Raw genomic sequence first — 17,460 nt, 5'->3', positions numbered from 1 at the left:
AGGGACCTAGAAATCCCAGCATCCTCTTCCAAAATTCTCACCTAGGCTGGGCCTCAGCGTAATCCTATTGAGCATGATTTTTAAGTCATCACCTCTCTTCAGAACCATATAAGGTTCTCATCATTGACCCAACCCAGGGCACCAACCCCTCAACCCATGCATGCAACCACTGGGACCCAGATGGGCTCACCAGAGCTCTGTGCAGGAGACCAGGGCACCAGGAAGGGCCAGAGCTTCAGCTTTTCAGTGGCTGAGCACCCGATTGAGGGACACTGTGTCAGGGCCAGCAGGCCCAGTGCAATTCTTCCTCCAGGGTCACCATCTGGAGGGGTGAGGGACAGGTATCCAAACAGGGCTTCATGCCTCCATAGGGGAAAGGGGGCAGAGGGTGCTAGCTCACACATGCTCTCCCTCCATGGACTCATGAGATGAGATCCATGTAAAACAGTGACAGTCATACATGTGAGGAACCCTTGGCCCTCCCTGCCACTGAACCCTGAAAGAACAGGGCAGATGAATCATGGGATTCCAGCAAGACGCCTAGGCTGCACCCTATTGTAGGACCCTGGAGCACCTCCACTACCCACACCAGCTCCCCCACACAACTCTGGGCTTCAATGGGAACACTGGGTAGGGCCAGGGCCACCAACCAGCTCACGGCAAACCAAGAAGGCTGGCCTGGACGCCATGCGCCACTGCAGACCTGGCGGTCACATAGCCTGCCCCTGGGCATGGAATGCACACATTCACGCACCCTCCATAAGCTCACACCAGAAATACCATCCTGGGGCCCCAGGGCCACGTGCCTTCTCTGGTGGGTCCCCATTCATGCACCTCACACCTCCCAAACACAGAGCTGGGCCACGCTCTGCCAATCAGGGGCCACATAATGTCCTCTCCTTTCCTTTGGCTCAAGACCCCATCACGCTGGAGGTGACCCCATGACTCAGAAGCAGCCTTGGCAGCAAATTGCTGGGACAGGACCCTTCACAGTGGCCCTTCCACCACAGAATGCCACCCTTCTGGCCACTCCACAATGGGGAGGGGTGAACTCCAGTGGGACCCGGGCTGCACCCTTGGCCCCAACCCCTGATTCCCAAGGCCAACCATGAGGTGACAGCCAGAGCTCAGCCTTGACCCAACCCCACCGAGGCTGCGCCACCCCCACCAGGCTCAAGGTGCCACCACCGAATGGCCCATTGCTCCATTGCTAAACAGGGTCAGTCCCATTCAGGGCCATAGGTCATTCCTGACCCTTGAATGTTCAGGGTCTGACTCCGTAAGCCGGATCAGCCACACACTGTCCCCTTCAAGCCTCAGGGACAAAGAGCTCCCATATAAGACTCCTAGCCCCGGAGACCCTGGGAATGCTCTCATGTGGCCTGGGCAGTCCTCCAGGACTGACCTGTGCACCAAGTCTCAGCTAGGATCTGCACTGCATTGGGTTGAAGGAACCCTCTCCTGCCTGAACCTCTGTTACTTCCGCAGGGTTTCGGGGATGGCGTCCTTCTTGGGACCGATTTCCAAGGAAATCTCCCAACTGGAGAAACCATCCATCCCTGGTGGGGATTCAGGTCAGCTCCTTGAGGAAACCCTCATGACCTGAAGCGTGACACTCAGGGACCCCACCTCGGCCTGGCTCATGGCCCATGACCCCAGTAGGATCCATTCACCTGAGGCCCCGCCAGCATGGAGGTGACCCCATAGCTCAGAAGCAGCCTGGACAGCAAATTTCTGAGACAGGATCTTCCACAGCAGGCCTTCCCACCTCAGGAGGACACTCTTCCTGCCACTCGCCCACAAGGAAGGGGTGACCCCGATGGGACATGGGTCATCCCCTTGTCCCTAAGCCCACCAATCCCAGGGCGGGACTGCACCACCATCAGATGCTGGTCAGAGCTAGTCTCGACTCACCCTGAGGAAACAGTGCTGACCCGCACTTGGCTCACGGAGGCACCACTGGGATGGCCGATTGCTTAATACGGTCAGTTACATTCAAGGCCATGGGTTTGGTGCGATCCTTGAAAATCCACAGCCCAACCCCCTGGGCCGAATCACACACACCTCTCCAAGGTCAGAGAGCCTCTACATGAACCTCTTGGTGCCCAAGAGCCCATGTGTCCCTCTTCATGTGGCCTGGCCATCCTAGAGGCCAGACCTGAGGACCGAGTCTCAGCGGGACACTGCCCGGCATGAGGTGGAGGAAACCCTTTAATGCCTGGACCACCACAAACCCTGCAGGGCTTCAGGGAATGTATCCTCCTTGGGTCTGATTCCTAAGGAAGCTGCCCTCCTAGAGAACCAATCCCAGGTGGGCATTCAGGAAGGCTCCCAAGGAAACCCTTGCAGCTGAAGACTGATGCTCGGAAACCCCACACAGCCTGGCTCATGGGCCATGACCCCAGCAGGATCCACTCACCTATGCTGGTCAATGCCAGGGGGTCTGCTGGGCAGAAGAGCTCACTGAAAGACACAGGGGAAAATGGGGGCTCAGGAAGGAGCCACCAAAGTGCCCCACCCCTAGGTAACAGCAGCGCTGACACCAAGCCCACATAGTGACCCTGGGCTGCCTCATGGAGGAATGCAGAGACAGGGTTGGGCACCCTCCAGATGCCCTCAGAGCCTCCAGGTCTCCAGCCCAAATTACAGTGGATCTCATAGGGAACTCATAATTCCCAGCATCCTCTTCCAACATTCTCACCCTGGCTGGGCCTCAGCGTAATCCTATTGAGCATGATTTTTATGTCATCACCTCTTTTCAGACAATATAAGGTTCTCATCATCGACCCAACCCAGGGCACCCCCTCCCCATCAAAGCATCCAGTGGGACCCGGATGTGCTCACCATAGCTCAATGCAGGAGACGAGGGCATCAGGAAGGGCACTGGGGCTGGGCACCTTACTGACAGACGTTGGCCCAGGGCCATTGGGTCCAATAAAAGTCTTCCTCAAGGTTCAACATCTGGGGAAACAGGAGTAGGATAGGTGTCCAAACACAACCTCATCCCTCCATGGAGGCAGAAGGTGGGGTGTGGCGGCTCAGGGATGCTCACCCTCCATGGACCCATGTGGAACACTGGCCTGTCGCAGACGCAGGGTACCCTGTGCTCTCTCAGCCACCAATCCTTGAAAGGACAGGGCAGGCGGGTCACTGGGGTCGGGCAAGAAGCCCCAGCTGTGCCCTACTGCAGAGCCCATGAGCATCTCCACTGCCCATGCCGGCTCCACCACATGACCCCAGCATCATGCCAGGTCCACTGGGCACAGACCAGGGCCACAAAACAGCTCATTGCCAACCAGAGGCTAGCCCAGATGCCAGATGCCACTGCAAAGCTGGCAGTCACATATCCTGTCCCTGTGCACTGTGGGAACCCACCCACGTGCCCTATCACAGCACGTACTAGAGTCCTGTACATCCTGGAGTCCCAGGGCCACATGCTCTCTCTGGTGGGTCCCCATTCATGCCCCACACACCTCCTAACACAGAGCAGGGCCACACTTGGCTATTCGGGGGATACATGGTGACTTCTTTCCTTGGGCACAAGACTCAGCACCCTGGAAGTGACTCCATGGCTCAGAAGCAGCATGGGCGGCATATTCCAGGGACAAGACCCTTGACAGCAGGCCTTCCACCTCAGGAGGCCACCCTTCCAGACACTTGCCCACAGGAAAGGGGTGAATTTCAGCCAAGGAGAGAACCTCAGAAATACGTGGGCTGACCCCTTGACCTAAACCTAACGAGTCCATGGTCAGAATGCAGCAACACCAAGTGCCAGCCTGAGCTCAGCCTTGACCCAAACCTAGGGAAATAGCACCGCCCCCTCCAGGCTCAAAGAGGTGCCACGGGTTGGCATATTGCTCAACTGGCCCATCCCATTCAGGGCAATAAGTCAAGTGCGATCCTCGAATATCTGCAGCTCAACTCCATGGGCCCTACCCAACCTTTCTCCACAGATGGAGAGCTCCCGTGTGACCCCATGGCATCCCAGAGGCCCTGTGGACACCCTCATGTGGCCTACACAGTCCTCGAGGTCACAGCAGCACAGGAAGACTCAGCTGGGAGCTGCCTTGTGTGAGACTGAAGGAAGCCTCTCCTGCCTGGATGACTGTCATCCCCACAGGACTCCAGGGAAGGCGTACTCCTTGGGTTCGATTCCTCAGGAAGCCACTTTCCTAGAGAATCAACCCTTCCATCCCTGGTGGGTATTCAAGTCTGCTCCCTAAGGAAACCCTCCTGTCCTGAAGGCTGACCCTCAGCGACTCCACGTGGCCTGACCCATGGCCCATAACACCAGCAGGATCCACTGACCTATGCCGCTCAATGCCAGGGTGCCCTGCCTGGGTGGAGGAGCTCACTGAAAGACAAAAACGGAGAAGGGGGGCTCAGGGAGGAGTTGCCCTCATGCCCCACCCCAGGAAACTGGACCACCAACAGCAAGCCCAAACAGGGAGCCTGGGCTGCCTCACGGAGGAGTGCAGAGACAGGGTTGGGCCCCCCAGATGTCCTTCAGGCCCTCCAGGTCTCCAGCCCAAAATACAGGGGCCCTGATGAGGACTTCGGGATTCCAGCATCTTCTTCCAAAATTCTCACCTAGGCTGGGCTTCAGGGTAATCTTATTGAGCATCATTTTTAAGTCATCACCCCTCTTCAGGACAATACAAGGTTCTCATCATCGACCCAACCCAGGACACCCTCCTTCCTGCACAGGCATCCGGTGGGACCCGGTTGTAGTCACCACAGGTCAGTGCAGGAGACCAGGTCACTAGGAAGGTCCCAAGCTTCAGCACACCAGGGGCCGGGCACCTGGCTTTGGGACACTGGCTCGAAGACATTGAGCCCAACACAAGTCTTCCTCTGGGCTCACCACCTGGAGGGACAGGAGGAGGACATGTGTCCAAACGGGGCCTCATGCCTCCATGTGGCAAAGGGGTGAGGGTTACTCACGTGATGCGATCCACACAGAACACAGACCTATCATGGAAGTGGGGCACTCTTGGCAAACCACACTTGAAATCGAAGCCTGGAGTCCCAGGGCCACAGGCCTTCTCTGGCGAGTCCCCATCCATGTCCCGCACAGCTCCCCAAAACAGAGTCAGGCCACCTTCGGCCAACCCTGGGCCGCATGGTATCCTCTCTTTCCTTAGACCCAAGATCCTGCCACCCTGGAGGTGACCCCATGGCTCAGAAGAGGCCTGGGTGGCAAATTCCCAGGACAGGACCATCGACAGCGGGTCTTCCTACCTTAGGATCCACTCTTCCAGCCACTCACCGACATGCAAAGGGTGACCTCCAGGAGGATGTGGGCTGCTGACTTAGACCAAAGCCCACAAGTTCAAGGGCCGGCCTGCAGCATCGCCAGGCAGTGGACAGAGCTCAGTCTTGACCCAAACCCAGGAAAACAGCACCACCCCCCACCAAGCTCAAAGAGGCGCCATTGAGATGGCCCATTACTCAACACAGTCGGTTGCATTTAGGGCCATGGTTGGGATGCAGTCCTCGAATCTCTACAGCCTGACCCCACGGGCCCATTCAAACACCTTTCCAGGGAAAGAGAGCTCTCGTGTGACCCCTGTGGCACCCCAGAGCCCCTGTGGCCCCCCTCATGTGGCCTGGGCCAGACCTGCACACAAAGTCTCAGCTGGGAGCTGCCCTGTATGGGACTGAGGGGACTCTTTCCTGCCTGGACCACCATCACCCCTGTAAGGCATCAGGGAAGGCATTGTCTTGGGTCTGATTCCCAAGTAAGCCAGTCTCTTGCAGAAACCATCTCTCCCCAGTGGGGATTCATGTCAGCTCCCTGAGGAAACTCTTCTTTCCCAAGGGCTGACCCTCAGTGACACCATGTGGCCTGGCTCATGGCCCACGATGCCAGCAGAATGCACTCACCTATGTGCGTCAATGTCAGCGGGCCCACCTGGGCTGAAGAGCTCACTGAAATACAGAAGACACAAGAGGAGAACAGGGGCTCAGGAAGGACCCAGCAAGGTGCCCTACCCCGGGGAACCGGAGAGCCAACACCAAGTCCACAGAGGGAGCCTGGGCTGCCTCATGTAGAAATGCAGAGACAGAGTAGAGCTCCCCCAAGATGCTGTTCAGGGCCTGGATTTCTCCAGTCCAAAATACAGAGCCCCTGACAGGGACCTAGAAATCCCAGCATCCTCTTCCAAAATTCTCACCTAGGCTGGGCCTCAGCGTAATCCTATTGAGCATGATTTTTAAGTCATCACCTCTCTTCAGAACCATATAAGGTTCTCATCATTGACCCAACCCAGGGCACCACTCCCCCCAACCCATGCATGCATCCACTGGGACCCAGATGTGCTCACCACAGCTTTGTGCAGGAGACCAGGGCACCAGGAAGGGCCTGAGCTTCAGTTCACCAGGGGCCGAGCACCTGGCTGAGGGACACTGTCCCAGGGCCAGTGGGCCTCATGCAATTCTTCCTCCAGGGTCACCATCTGTAGGGGTGGGGGACAGTTGTCCAAACACGGCCTCACGCCTCCATGCAGGAAAGTGGGCAGGGCATGCTGGCTCACAGATGGTCTCCCTCCCTGGACTCAATACATGGGATTCATGTAAAACAGTGACGGTTATGCCTGCAAGGAAACCTTGGCCCTCCCTGCCCCTGATCCCTGGAAGGAAAAGGTAGGCAGGTCATGGGATTCCAGCAAGACGCCCAGGCTGCACCCTACTGTAGGATCCTGGAGCACCTCCACTGCCCACACCAGCTCCCCCACATGACCTGGCCACACTTGGACCACTGGGCAAGGCCAGGGCCACCAACCAGCTCATGGCAAACCAAGGAGGCTGGACTGGATGCCATGTGCAGCTGCAGAACTGGCAGGCATATAGCCTGCCCCTGGATGTGGAAGGCACCTGTCCAGGCACCCTCTATAAGCCTACACCAGAAATCGCATCCTGGAGTCCCAGGGCCACGTGCCTTCTCTGGTGGGTCCCCATTCATGTACCACGTACCTCCCAAACACAGAGCCAGGCCACACTCGGCCAATCAAGGGGCACATGGTATCTTCTCCTTTCCTTTGGCTCAAGACTCCACCACCCTGTAGGTGACCCCATGTCTCAGAAGCAGCCTGGGCAGCAAATTGCTAGCACAGGTCTCTTGACAGTGGACCTTCCACCACAGGATGCCACCCTTCCAGCCACTCCACTTTGGGGAGGGGTGACCTCCAATGGGACGCAGGCTGCACCCTTGGCCCACGATTCCCAGGGCCAACCACCAGGTGCCGGCCAGAGCTCACCCTTGACCCAACCCTAGTGAGGCCGCACCACCCCCACCAGCCTCAAGGAGGCACCAGTGGGATGGCCCATTGCTCAACAGGGTCTGCCCCATTCTGGGCCCAGAGTATGGCTCAACCCTTGAGTCTTCACGGCCTGACTCTGTAAGCCCGATCACCCACACCCAACCCCCTGCAAGCCTCGGGGAGAAAGAGCTCCTGTATAAGACTCCTGGCCCCAGAGACCCTGTGGATGCCCTCATGTGACCTGGGCAGTCCTCCAGACCTGACCTGTGCACCAAGTCTCAGGTGAGATCTGCACTGCATTGGGTTGAAGGAACCCTCTCCTGCCTGAACCTCTGTTACTCCTGCAGGGTTTCAGGGAAGGCATCTTTCTTGGGATCGATTTCCAAGGAAGCCACCCTCCTGGAGAAACTATCTGTCCCTGGTGGGGATATAGGTTGGCTCCCTGAGGAAACCCTCGTGGCCTGAAGGGTGACCCTCAGTGGACCCCCATGGCCTGGCTCATGGGCCAGGACCCCAGCAGGATCCACTCACCTATGCCGCTCAAGGCCAGGGGCTCAACTGGGCAGAAGAGTTCACTGAAAGACACAGGGGAGAACGGGGGCTCAGGGAGGAGCCACCAACCTGCCCCAGCCCATGGGAGCCAGAGTGCCAACACCAAGCCCGCATGAGGAGCCTGGGCTGCCACACAGAGGAGCACAGAGACAGGGTTGGGTACCCCTAAGGTGCTCTTCAGGGCCTCAAGGACTCCAGCCCGAAATACAGTGGCCCTGCCAGGGGACCTTGGGATCCCAGCATCCTCTTCCAAAATTCTCACCTAGGCTGGGCCTCAGCGTAATCCTATTGAGCATGATTTTTAAGTCATCACCTCTCTTCAGGACAATATAAGGTTCTCATCATTGACCCAACTCAGGGCACCACCTCCCCACACATGCATCCAGTGGGACCCGGATGTGCTCACCACAGCTCAGTGCAGGAGACCAGAGTGACAGGAAAGGTCTGAGCTTCAGCGCTCCAGGGGCTGGGCACCTGACTGATGACCACTCGCCCTGCGACAGCGGGCCCAACGAAAGTTTTCCTCTGGTCTCACCATCTAGCGGACAGGAGGTGGACCTGTGTCCAAATGGAACCTCACGCCTACAAGCAGGAAGGGAGTGGGGGATGCCAGCTCACGACTGCTCTCCCACCATGGTCCCATGTGATGGGATCCATGTGAAACACTGATGTGTCATGGATGCAGGGGAACCTTGGCCCTCCCCACGACTGAACCCTGGAAGGACAGGGCAGGTGGGTCACTGGACTCAGGCAAGACGCCCTAGCTATGCCCTATTGCAGGCACATTGAGCACCTCCACTGCCCACGCTAGCTGCCTCTCACAATTCCAGGGCTGTATTGGCCCCTGGGGTGCAGGCCAGGGCCACCTACCCTCTCACAGGCAACCAAGGAGGTTGGCCCAGATGCCATGAACTGCTGATCTGGCAGTTGCATAGTCTGCCCGTGTGTGTGGAGGGTGAGAACCCAGGCCCTGCTCCACACCACACTGGAAATCGCAGCCTGGGGCCCCAGGGCCTCATGTGTTCTCTGGTGAGTCCCCATCCATGGCCACACAACACCTCCCACACACAGAGCGGGGCCACACTCAGTCAATCAGGGGACACCTGGTATCTTCTCCTTTACTTGGACCCAAGATCCCACCCCCCTAGAGGTGACCCCATGGCTCCGATGCAGCCTGGACCACAAATTTCCAGGACAGGTCCTTCCACAGCAGGTCTCCCCACCTCAGGAGGACAGCCTTCCTGTCACTGCCAACAAAGAAGGGGTGACCCCCAGTGGGACATGGACTGTACCCTTGGCCCAAAGCCACCAATTCCAGGCCGGAATGCAGCACCCTCAGGTGCCAGCTAGAGCTAGTCTTGACACACCCTTAGGGAAACAGTGCCACCCTACACTTGGCTCAAAGAGGCACCACTGGGATGGCCCATAGCTTAATAGGGTCGGTCCCACTCAGGGCTATAGGTTTGGAGAGATCCTTGCAAATCTGAAGCCCAACCCCATGGGCAGAATCGCACACACCTCTCCAAGGTCAGAGGGCCCCTGCAAGACCCCCTTGGCACCCCAGAGCCCTTGTGGCCACCCGCATGTGGCCTGGTTGTCCTAGAGGCCTGACCTGAGCCTGAGTCTTAGCGGGGCACTGCCCCACATGGGGCTGAGGGAACCCTTTACTGTCTGGACCACTGTAACCCCTGCAGGGCTTCAGGGAAGGTATCCTCCTTGGGTCTGATTCCCAAGGAAGCCGCCCGTCTGGAGAACCCATTCCAAGTGGGTATTCAGGACAGCTCCTGAGAAAATTATTGCGGCTGAAGGCTGGCGCTCAGCAACCCCACACAGCCTGGCTTATGGGCCATGACCCCAGCAGGATCCACTCACCGATGCTGGTCAATGCCAGGGGGTCTGCTAGGCAGAAGAGCTCACTGAAAGACACAGGGGAGAATGGGGGCTCAGGAAGGAGCTGCCAAAGTACCCTGCCCCCAGGTAAGGGGAGGGCCGACACCAAGCCCACATAGTGAGCCTGGCTGCCTCACGGAGGAGTGCAGAGACAGGGTTGGGCACCCTCCAGATGCCCTCAGAGCCTCCAGGTCTTCAGCCCAAAATACAGTGCTCCTGCCGGGGAACTTGTAATTCCCAGAATCCTCCAAAATTCTCACCCAGGCTGGGCCTCAGCGTAATCCTATTGAGCATGATTTTTAAGTCATCACCTCTCTTCAGACAATATAAGGTTCTCATCATCGACCCAACCCAGGGCACCCCCTCCCAACACATGCATCCAGTGGGACCCTAATGTGCTCACCAAGTTCAATGCAGGAGACCAGGGCCCAGTAGGGCGCAAGCTTCAGCTCACCAGGGGCTGGGCACCTGGCTGATGGCCACTGGCCTGGGGCTAGCAGGCGCAATGCAAGTCTTCCTCTCTGGTCACCATCTGGAGGGACAGGGGACAGGTATCCAAACAGGGCCTCATGCCTCCATGCGGGAAAGCAGGGAGTGGGGGCTGGCTCACACATGTTCTCCCTCCACGGACCCATGTGATGGCATCCATATGAGATAATGACGGTCATGGACCCAGGGAACCCTTGGTCCTCTCCACCACTGAACCCTTGAAGGACAAGGTAGGCAGGTCACGGGGCTTGGGTAAGATGCCCAGGCTGTGCTGTACAGCAGGCCCCTGGAGCACCTTCACCGCTCACAGTGGCTCCACTGCACGCCTCTAGACCACAACAGAAACCTAGGGCAGGGACCAAGGCCGCCAACCAGCTCACAGCCAACCAAGGAGGCTGGCCCGGAAGCCAGGCGCTGCTGCCAACCTGGCAGTCCCACAGCCTGCCCCTGTGTGCGGAGAATGCCTGCCCAGGATCCTTCTCCAAGCACACACCAGAAATCGTAGCCTGGGTCCAGGGCCACGTGCTTTGTCTGCTGGGTCCTCATCCACACCCCAGACACCTGCCAAACACAGAGCTGGGCCACACTCAGCCAATCAGGAGCCACGTGGTACCCTCTCCTTTCCTTGGACCCAAGACCCCGCCACCCTGGAAGTGACCCCATGGCTCAGAAGCAGCCTGGGCCACAAATTCCTGGGACGGGTCCCTCATGAGGGTGCCTTCCAACCTCGGGATGCGACCCTTCCAGTCACTTACCTCGAAGAAGGGGTGACCCCCAGCAGCAGGCGGGCTGCACCCTTGACCCGAAGCCCATGAGTCCCAGGGCCGGCCTGCAGCACCACAAAGCACCAGCCATGGCTCAGCCTTGACTCAACCAGTTGAAGCTGAACCGCCACCCACCAGGCTCAAGAAGGAGCTACTGGCGTGGCCCATTGCTCAACAGGGTCATTCACATTCAGGGCCATGAGTGAGGCACGATCCTTGAATCTCCGCAGCCCCATCCCATGGGCCCGATCGCCCACCCATTTCCAGGGACGGCGAGCCCCCGAGTGATCCCCGTGGCACCCCAGAGCCTCTGCTGTCCCGCTCATTTGTCCTGGGCAGCCCTCGAGGACAAACTCGCAAACCGAGTGTCAGCTTGGAGCTGCCCTGCATGAGACTGAAGGAACCCTTTCCAGACTGGACCACTGTCACCCCTGCAGGGCTTCAGGGAAGGCATCGTCTTGGGTCTGATTCCCCAGAAAGCTGCTTTCCTAGAGGACAAACCCATCTCTCCACAGGTGGGGATTAAGGTCCCTGAGGAAAACCTCCTGCCTGAAGGCTAATACTTGGTGACTCCATGCAGCCTGGCACATGGCCCACGACCCCAGCAGGATACACTCACCTATGCTGGTCAATGCCAGGGTGCCCGCCTGGGTGGAAGAACTCACTAAAAGACACAGGGGAGAATGGCGGTCAGGGAGGAGCCGCCCACGTGCGTCGCTCCTGGGGAACAGGAGGGCTATCACCAAGCCCACACAGGGAGCCAGGACTGCCTCATGGAGGAGCACAGAGACAGGGTTGGGCCCCCCAGATGCCCTTCAGGGCTTCCAGGTCTCCAGCCCAAAATACAATGGCTCTTCCAGGGAACCTCGGGATCCCAGTGTCCTCTTCCAAAACCCTCACCTAGACTGGGCCTCAGCGTAATCCTATTGAGCATGATTTTTAAGTCATCACCTCTCTTCAGGACAATATAAGGTTCTCATCATCGACCCAACTCAGGGCACCACCTCCCAGTGCATGCATCCAGCAGGACCCAGATGTGCTCACCACAGCTCAGTGCAGGACACCAGGGTGCCAGGAAGTGTTGAATGTTCAGTGCACCAGGGGCTGGACACCTAGCTGATGGACACTGGCCTGGGGCCATTGGGCCCAATTCAAGTCTTCCTCCAGCCTCAACATCTGGGGAAACAGGAGTAGGACAGGCATCCAAACACAACCTCACGCCTCCATGGGGGCAGAAGGTGGGGTGTGGCGGCTCAGGGATGCTCACCCTCCATGGACCCATGTGATGGGATCCATACAGACCACTGGCTCGTCTCGGACACAGGGCACCCAATGCTCTCTCAACACTGAACCCTGGAAAGACAGGGCAGGCGGGTCACTGGGCTTGGGCAAGAAGATCCGGTTGTGTCCTACTACAGGTCCCATGAGCACCTCCACTGCCCATGCCAGCTTCCCTGCACGACCCCAGGATCATGCCAGAACTACTGGGCACAGACTAGGGCCATCAACCAGCTCACAGCCAACCAAGGAGGCTGGCCCAGATGCCAGGTGCCACTGCAAAGCTGGCAGTCACATAGTCTGCCCCTGTGCATTGTGGGCACCCACCCAGGCACCCTATCCCAGCATGAAATGGAAATCGCAACCTGGGGTCCCAGGGCCACATGCTTTCTCTGGTGGGTCCCCATCCATGCCCCACGCACCTCCTAAACACAGAGCAGGGCCACACTCGGCTAATCGGGGGATACATGGTGACTTCTCCTTTCCCTGGGTCCATGACCCGCTAACCTGGAGGTGACCCCGTGGCTCAGAAGCAGCATGGGCAGCATATTCCAGGGGTAAGACCCTTGACAGCAGGCCTTCCACCTCAGGAGGCCACCCTTCCTGACTCTTGCCAACAGGGAAGGGGTCATTTCCAGCCACAGGGAAGGGGAGATCCCCAGCAGGACGTGGACTGACCCTTTGGCCTAAAGCTGACGAGTCCATGGCTGAACTGTAGCACCACCAGGCACTGGCGAGAGCTCGGCCTTGACCCAAACCTAGGGAAGTAGCACCGCCCCCTCCAGGCCCAAACAGGTTCCATGGGATGGCACACAGATCAACAGGGTTGGTCCCATTCAGGGCAATAAGTCCTCTGCGATCCTTAAATCTCTGCAGCTCAACTCCATGGGCCCTATGCCCACCTTTCTCCGGGGATGGGGAGCTCCTGTGTGACCCCATGGTGTCCCGAAGCCCCTGTGGCCCCCCTCATGTGGCCTGGTCAGTCGTCAAGGCCAGACCAGTGCACCGAGACTCAGCTGGGAGCTGCCCTGCTTGAGACTGAAGGAACCCTTTCCTGCCTGGACCATCGTCATCCCCGCAGGGCTGCAGGGAAGGCATCCTACTTGGGTCCGATTCCCAAAAAATCAGCCCTCCTAGAGGACCAACCCACCCTTCCCTGGTGCGGATTCAGGTTGGTTGCCTGTGGAAACCTTCCTGTTTCAAAAGCTGACCCTCGGTGACCCCACGCTGCCTGACTGATAACCCATGACCCCAGCAGGACCACTCACCTATGCTGGTCAGTGCCTGGGGGCTGCACCTGGGTGGAAGAGCTCACTGAAAGACACAAGGAAGAATGGGGGCTGCCAGAACCGGAGCACCGACACCAAGCCCACACGGGGAGCCTGGGCTGCCTCACAGAGGAGCACAGAGAAGGGGTCGGATCCCCATGAGATTCCATTCAGGGCCTCAAGGTCTCTAGCCCAAAATACACTGGCCATTCCAGGGAACTCCGGATCCCAGCATCTTCTTCCAAAATTCTCACCTAGGCTGGGCCTCAGCGTAATCCTATTGAGCATGATTTTTAAGTCATCACCTCTCTTCAGGACAATATAAGGTTCTCATCATCGACCCAACCCAGGGCACCGCCCCCAGGGCACCGCCCCCCAACCGCCCGCCACTCATGCATCCAGTGGGGCACAGATGGGCTCACCGCAGCTCAGTGCAGCAGACCAGGGTGCCAGGAAGGGCCTGAGCTTCAGCTCACCAGGGGCTGAGCACCTGGCTGAGAGACACTGGGCCAGAGCCAGCAGGCCCAATGTAAGTCTTCCTCTGGGGTCACCATCTGGAGGGGTGGGGGACAGGTGTCCAAACAGAGCCTCATGTCTCCATGCAGGAAAGTGGGCAGGGTGGGGCTGGCTCACACATGCTCTTCCTCCATGGACTCATGAGATGAGATCCATGTAAAACCGTGATGGTCACAAACGCAAGGAACCCTTGGCCACTGAACCCTGGAATGACAGGGCAGGCAGGTCACAGGGTTGGAGCAAAACGCCCAGGCTGCACCCTACTGCAGGACCCTGGAGAACCTCCACTGCCCACGCAAAATCCCCTGCTCGACTCTGGGCTGCACCGGGACCACTGGGCAGGGCCACGGCCACCAACCAGCTCACAACAAACCAAGGAGGCTGGCCTGGATGCCACGTGCCACTGCAGACCTAGTAGTTACGTGGCCTGCCCCTGGGCATGAAATGAACCCATCCAGGCACCCTCTATAAGCTCACATCAGAAATTGCATCCTGGGTCCCCAGGGCCACGTGCCTTCTCTGGGGGGTCCCCATTCATGCACCGCACACCTCCCAAACACAGAGCTGGGCCATGCTCGGCCAATCAGAGGCCATGTGATGTCCTCTCCTTTCCTTCAGCTCAAGACCCACCACCCTGGAGGTGACTCCATGGCTCAGAAGTAGCCTGGGCATCAAATTGCCGGGACAGGACCCTTAACAGTAGGCCTTCCACCACAGGATGCCACCCTTCCAGCTATTCCACTTCAGGTAGCGGTGACCTCCAATGGGACTCAGGCTGCACCCTTGGCCCAAAGCCCATGATTCCCAGGGCCAACCACCAGGTGCTGGCCAGAGCTCAGTCTTGACCCAAACCCACTGAGGCCACACCGCCCCTACCATGATCAAGGAGGCACCACTGGGATGCCCCATTGCTCCACAGGTAAGTCCCATCAGGGCCATGGGTTGGGCCCAGTCCTTGAATCTTCATGGCCTGACTCCATAAGCTCAATCACCCACACCCTACCCCGCTGCAAGACTCAGGCACAGAGAGCTCCTGCATAACACCTGTGGCCCCCGGAGACCCAGTGGACCCCATCATGTGGCCTTGGAAGTGCTCCAGGCCTAAGCCGTGCCCCAAGTCTCAGGAGCTGCACTGCATTGGGTTGAAGAACCCTCTCCTGCCTGGACCTCCGCTACCCCTGCAGGGTTTCAGGGAAGGCGTCCTTCTGGGATCAGTTTCCAAAGAAGCCTCCCTCCTGGAGAAACCAGCCATCCCTGGTGGGGATTCAGGTCAGCTCCCTAAGGAAACCCTTATGGCCTGAAGGGTGACCCTCAGCAATCCCCTGCAGCCTGGCTCATGGCCCGTAACCCCAGCAAGATCCACTCACCTATGCTGCTCAAGGCCAGGGGCTCACCTGGGCAGAAGAGCTCACTGAAAGACAGAGGAGAAAAGGGGCTCAGGGAGGAGCCTCCAATGTGCCCTGCCCCCAGGGAACCAGAGTGCCAACACCAAGCCTGCACAAGCAGCCTGGGCTGCCACACAGAGGAGAGTAGAGACAGGGTTGGGCATCCCGGAGGTGTCCTTCAGGGCCTCAAGGACTCCAGCCCGAAATACAGTGGCCCTGCCAGTGGACCTTGGGATCCCAGCATCCTCTTCCAAAATTCTCACCTAGGCTGGGCCTCAGCGTAATCCTATTGAGCATGATTTTTAAGTAATCACCTCTCTTCAGGACAATATAAGGTTCTCATCATTGACCCAACTCAGGGGAACCCCTCCCCACGCATGCATCCAGTGGGACCCGGATGTGCTCACCACAGCTCAGTGCAGGAGACCAGGGCACCAGGAAGGGCCTGAGCTTCAGTGCACTGGGGGCTGGGGACCTGAGGGATGACTACTCGCCACGGGACAGTGCGCCCAATGAAAGTTTTCCTCTGGTCTCACCATCTGGCGGACAGGATGTGTTCATGTGTCCAAATGGAACCTCACGCCTCCACATGGGAAGGGGGTGGGAGGTGCCAGCTCATGATTGCTCTCCCACCATGGACCCATGTGATGGCATCCATGTGAAACACTGACATGTCATGGACGTGGGGGAACCTTGGCCCTCCCCACCACTGAACCCTGGAAGGACAGGGCAGGCAGGTCACTGGGCTCAGGCAAGACATCCTGGCTATCTGCAGGCACCTTGAGAACTCCACTGCCCACTCCACTTGCTTCGCATGACCCCAGGGCTGTACTGGCCCCCTGGGTGTAGGCCAGGGCCACCTACCATCTCATAGCCAACTAAGGAGGCTGGCCTGCATGCCATGCACCTCTGCCCATCTGGCAGTTGCATAGTCTGCCCCTGTGTGTGGAGGGCAAGTACCCAGGCCCCACTCCACACCACACCAGAAATTGCAGCCTGGGGACCCAGGGCCTCGTGTGTTCTCTGATACATCCCCATCCATGCCTCACACAACACCTCCCATACACAGAGCGGGGCCACACTCAGCCAATCGGGGAATGCATGGTGTCTTCTTCTCCTTTCCTTGACCCCACCACCCTGTAGGTGGCCCCGTAGCTCAGAAGCAGCCTGGACAGGTCCTTCCACAGCAGGCCTTCCCACCTCAGGAGGACCCCTTCCCACTACTCGCCCACAAGCAAGGTATGACCCCCAGTGGGACACGGGCTGTATGCTTGGCCCAAAGCCCACGAGTCCCAAGGCCAGACTGCAGTACCATCATGGGGTCACTGGAGCTAGCCTTGACCCAACCTCATGGAAACAGCGCCACCCCACACTTGGCTCAAAGATGCACCACTGGGATGGCCCATAGCTTAATAGGGTCACTCCCATTCCGGGCCATGGGTTTAGAGAGACCCTTGAAAATCAGAAGCCTGACCCCGTGGACCAAATCACACACACACCTCTCCAAGGTTGGAGAGCCCCTGCAAGACTCCCTTGGTACCCCAGAGCCCTTCTGGTTCCCCTCATGTGGCCTGGCCATCCTAGAGGCCTGACGTGAGCCCCGAGTCTCAGCTGGGTGCTGCCCTGCATGGGGTTGAGGAAACCCTTTACTGCCTGGACCATCATAACCCCTGCAGGGCTTCAGGGAAGGTATCTCCTTGGGTCGAATTCCTAAGAAAGCTGCCTTCCTAGAGAACCCATCCCAGGTGGGGACACACTTCAGTTACTTAGGAAACCCTTGTGGCCAAAGGAAGACTCTTGGAGACCTCACACAGCCTGGCTCATGGGCCATGACCCCAGCAGGATCTACTCACCTATGCTGGTCAATGCCAGGGGGTCTGCAAGGCAGAAGAGCTCACTGAAAGACAAAGGGGAGAATGGGGGCTTAGGAAGGAGCCACCAAAGTGCCACGCACCTGCGTGACAGAAGCGCTGACACCAAGCCCACATAGTAAGCCTGGGCTACCTCACGGAGGAGTGCAGAGACAGGGTTGGGCACCCTCCAGATGCCCTCAGAG

General features: G+C 58.4%; 1 protein-coding gene and 9 non-coding genes across 10 annotated transcripts in view; all 10 read right to left on the bottom strand.

Moving 5' to 3' along the window:
• LOC105499088 (collagen alpha-1(XXVII) chain B-like) overlaps positions 1-17,460 on the bottom strand; it is a 252,065-nt gene that overhangs the window by 64,738 nt on the left and 169,867 nt on the right. Inside the window, exons 95-108 of the mRNA XM_071099387.1 lie at positions 13,926-17,301; positions 13,504-13,780; positions 12,225-12,310; positions 12,002-12,133; positions 10,108-11,621; positions 9,687-9,730; positions 8,221-8,396; positions 7,794-7,837; positions 6,976-7,061; positions 6,327-6,458; positions 4,309-5,931; positions 3,053-3,727; positions 2,845-2,961; positions 191-2,463 (exon numbers count right to left, since the gene is read on the bottom strand). The gene's annotated coding sequence lies outside the window, so the exon portion shown is untranslated. The remainder of the gene's footprint in view (positions 1-190; positions 2,464-2,844; positions 2,962-3,052; positions 3,728-4,308; positions 5,932-6,326; positions 6,459-6,975; positions 7,062-7,793; positions 7,838-8,220; positions 8,397-9,686; positions 9,731-10,107; positions 11,622-12,001; positions 12,134-12,224; positions 12,311-13,503; positions 13,781-13,925; positions 17,302-17,460) is intronic.
• Positions 49-130, bottom strand: LOC112423137 (small nucleolar RNA SNORD115). The gene has a single exon (XR_003013606.2). It is a non-coding gene; the product is annotated as a small nucleolar RNA SNORD115 (small nucleolar RNA).
• Positions 2,709-2,789, bottom strand: LOC112423046 (small nucleolar RNA SNORD115). The gene has a single exon (XR_003013522.2). It is a non-coding gene; the product is annotated as a small nucleolar RNA SNORD115 (small nucleolar RNA).
• Positions 4,598-4,679, bottom strand: LOC139355562 (small nucleolar RNA SNORD115). Its single transcript, XR_011606347.1, has one exon. It is a non-coding gene; the product is annotated as a small nucleolar RNA SNORD115 (small nucleolar RNA).
• LOC112423132 (small nucleolar RNA SNORD115) lies at positions 6,184-6,265 on the bottom strand. Its single transcript, XR_011606324.1, has one exon. It is a non-coding gene; the product is annotated as a small nucleolar RNA SNORD115 (small nucleolar RNA).
• On the bottom strand, positions 8,084-8,165 carry LOC112423123 (small nucleolar RNA SNORD115). Its single transcript, XR_003013593.1, has one exon. It is a non-coding gene; the product is annotated as a small nucleolar RNA SNORD115 (small nucleolar RNA).
• Positions 9,972-10,052, bottom strand: LOC112423120 (small nucleolar RNA SNORD115). The gene has a single exon (XR_003013590.1). It is a non-coding gene; the product is annotated as a small nucleolar RNA SNORD115 (small nucleolar RNA).
• On the bottom strand, positions 11,865-11,946 carry LOC112423071 (small nucleolar RNA SNORD115). The gene has a single exon (XR_003013546.1). It is a non-coding gene; the product is annotated as a small nucleolar RNA SNORD115 (small nucleolar RNA).
• On the bottom strand, positions 13,765-13,846 carry LOC112423082 (small nucleolar RNA SNORD115). Its single transcript, XR_003013555.1, has one exon. It is a non-coding gene; the product is annotated as a small nucleolar RNA SNORD115 (small nucleolar RNA).
• On the bottom strand, positions 15,675-15,756 carry LOC112423105 (small nucleolar RNA SNORD115). The gene has a single exon (XR_003013575.2). It is a non-coding gene; the product is annotated as a small nucleolar RNA SNORD115 (small nucleolar RNA).

This window comes from Macaca nemestrina, chromosome 7 (assembly GCF_043159975.1).
Source record: "Macaca nemestrina isolate mMacNem1 chromosome 7, mMacNem.hap1, whole genome shotgun sequence".
Classification (NCBI taxonomy): domain Eukaryota; kingdom Metazoa; phylum Chordata; class Mammalia; order Primates; family Cercopithecidae; genus Macaca; species Macaca nemestrina.
The sequence above is the reverse complement of the archived record's forward strand: the minus strand, read 5'-3'. Positions and strand labels throughout refer to the sequence as shown.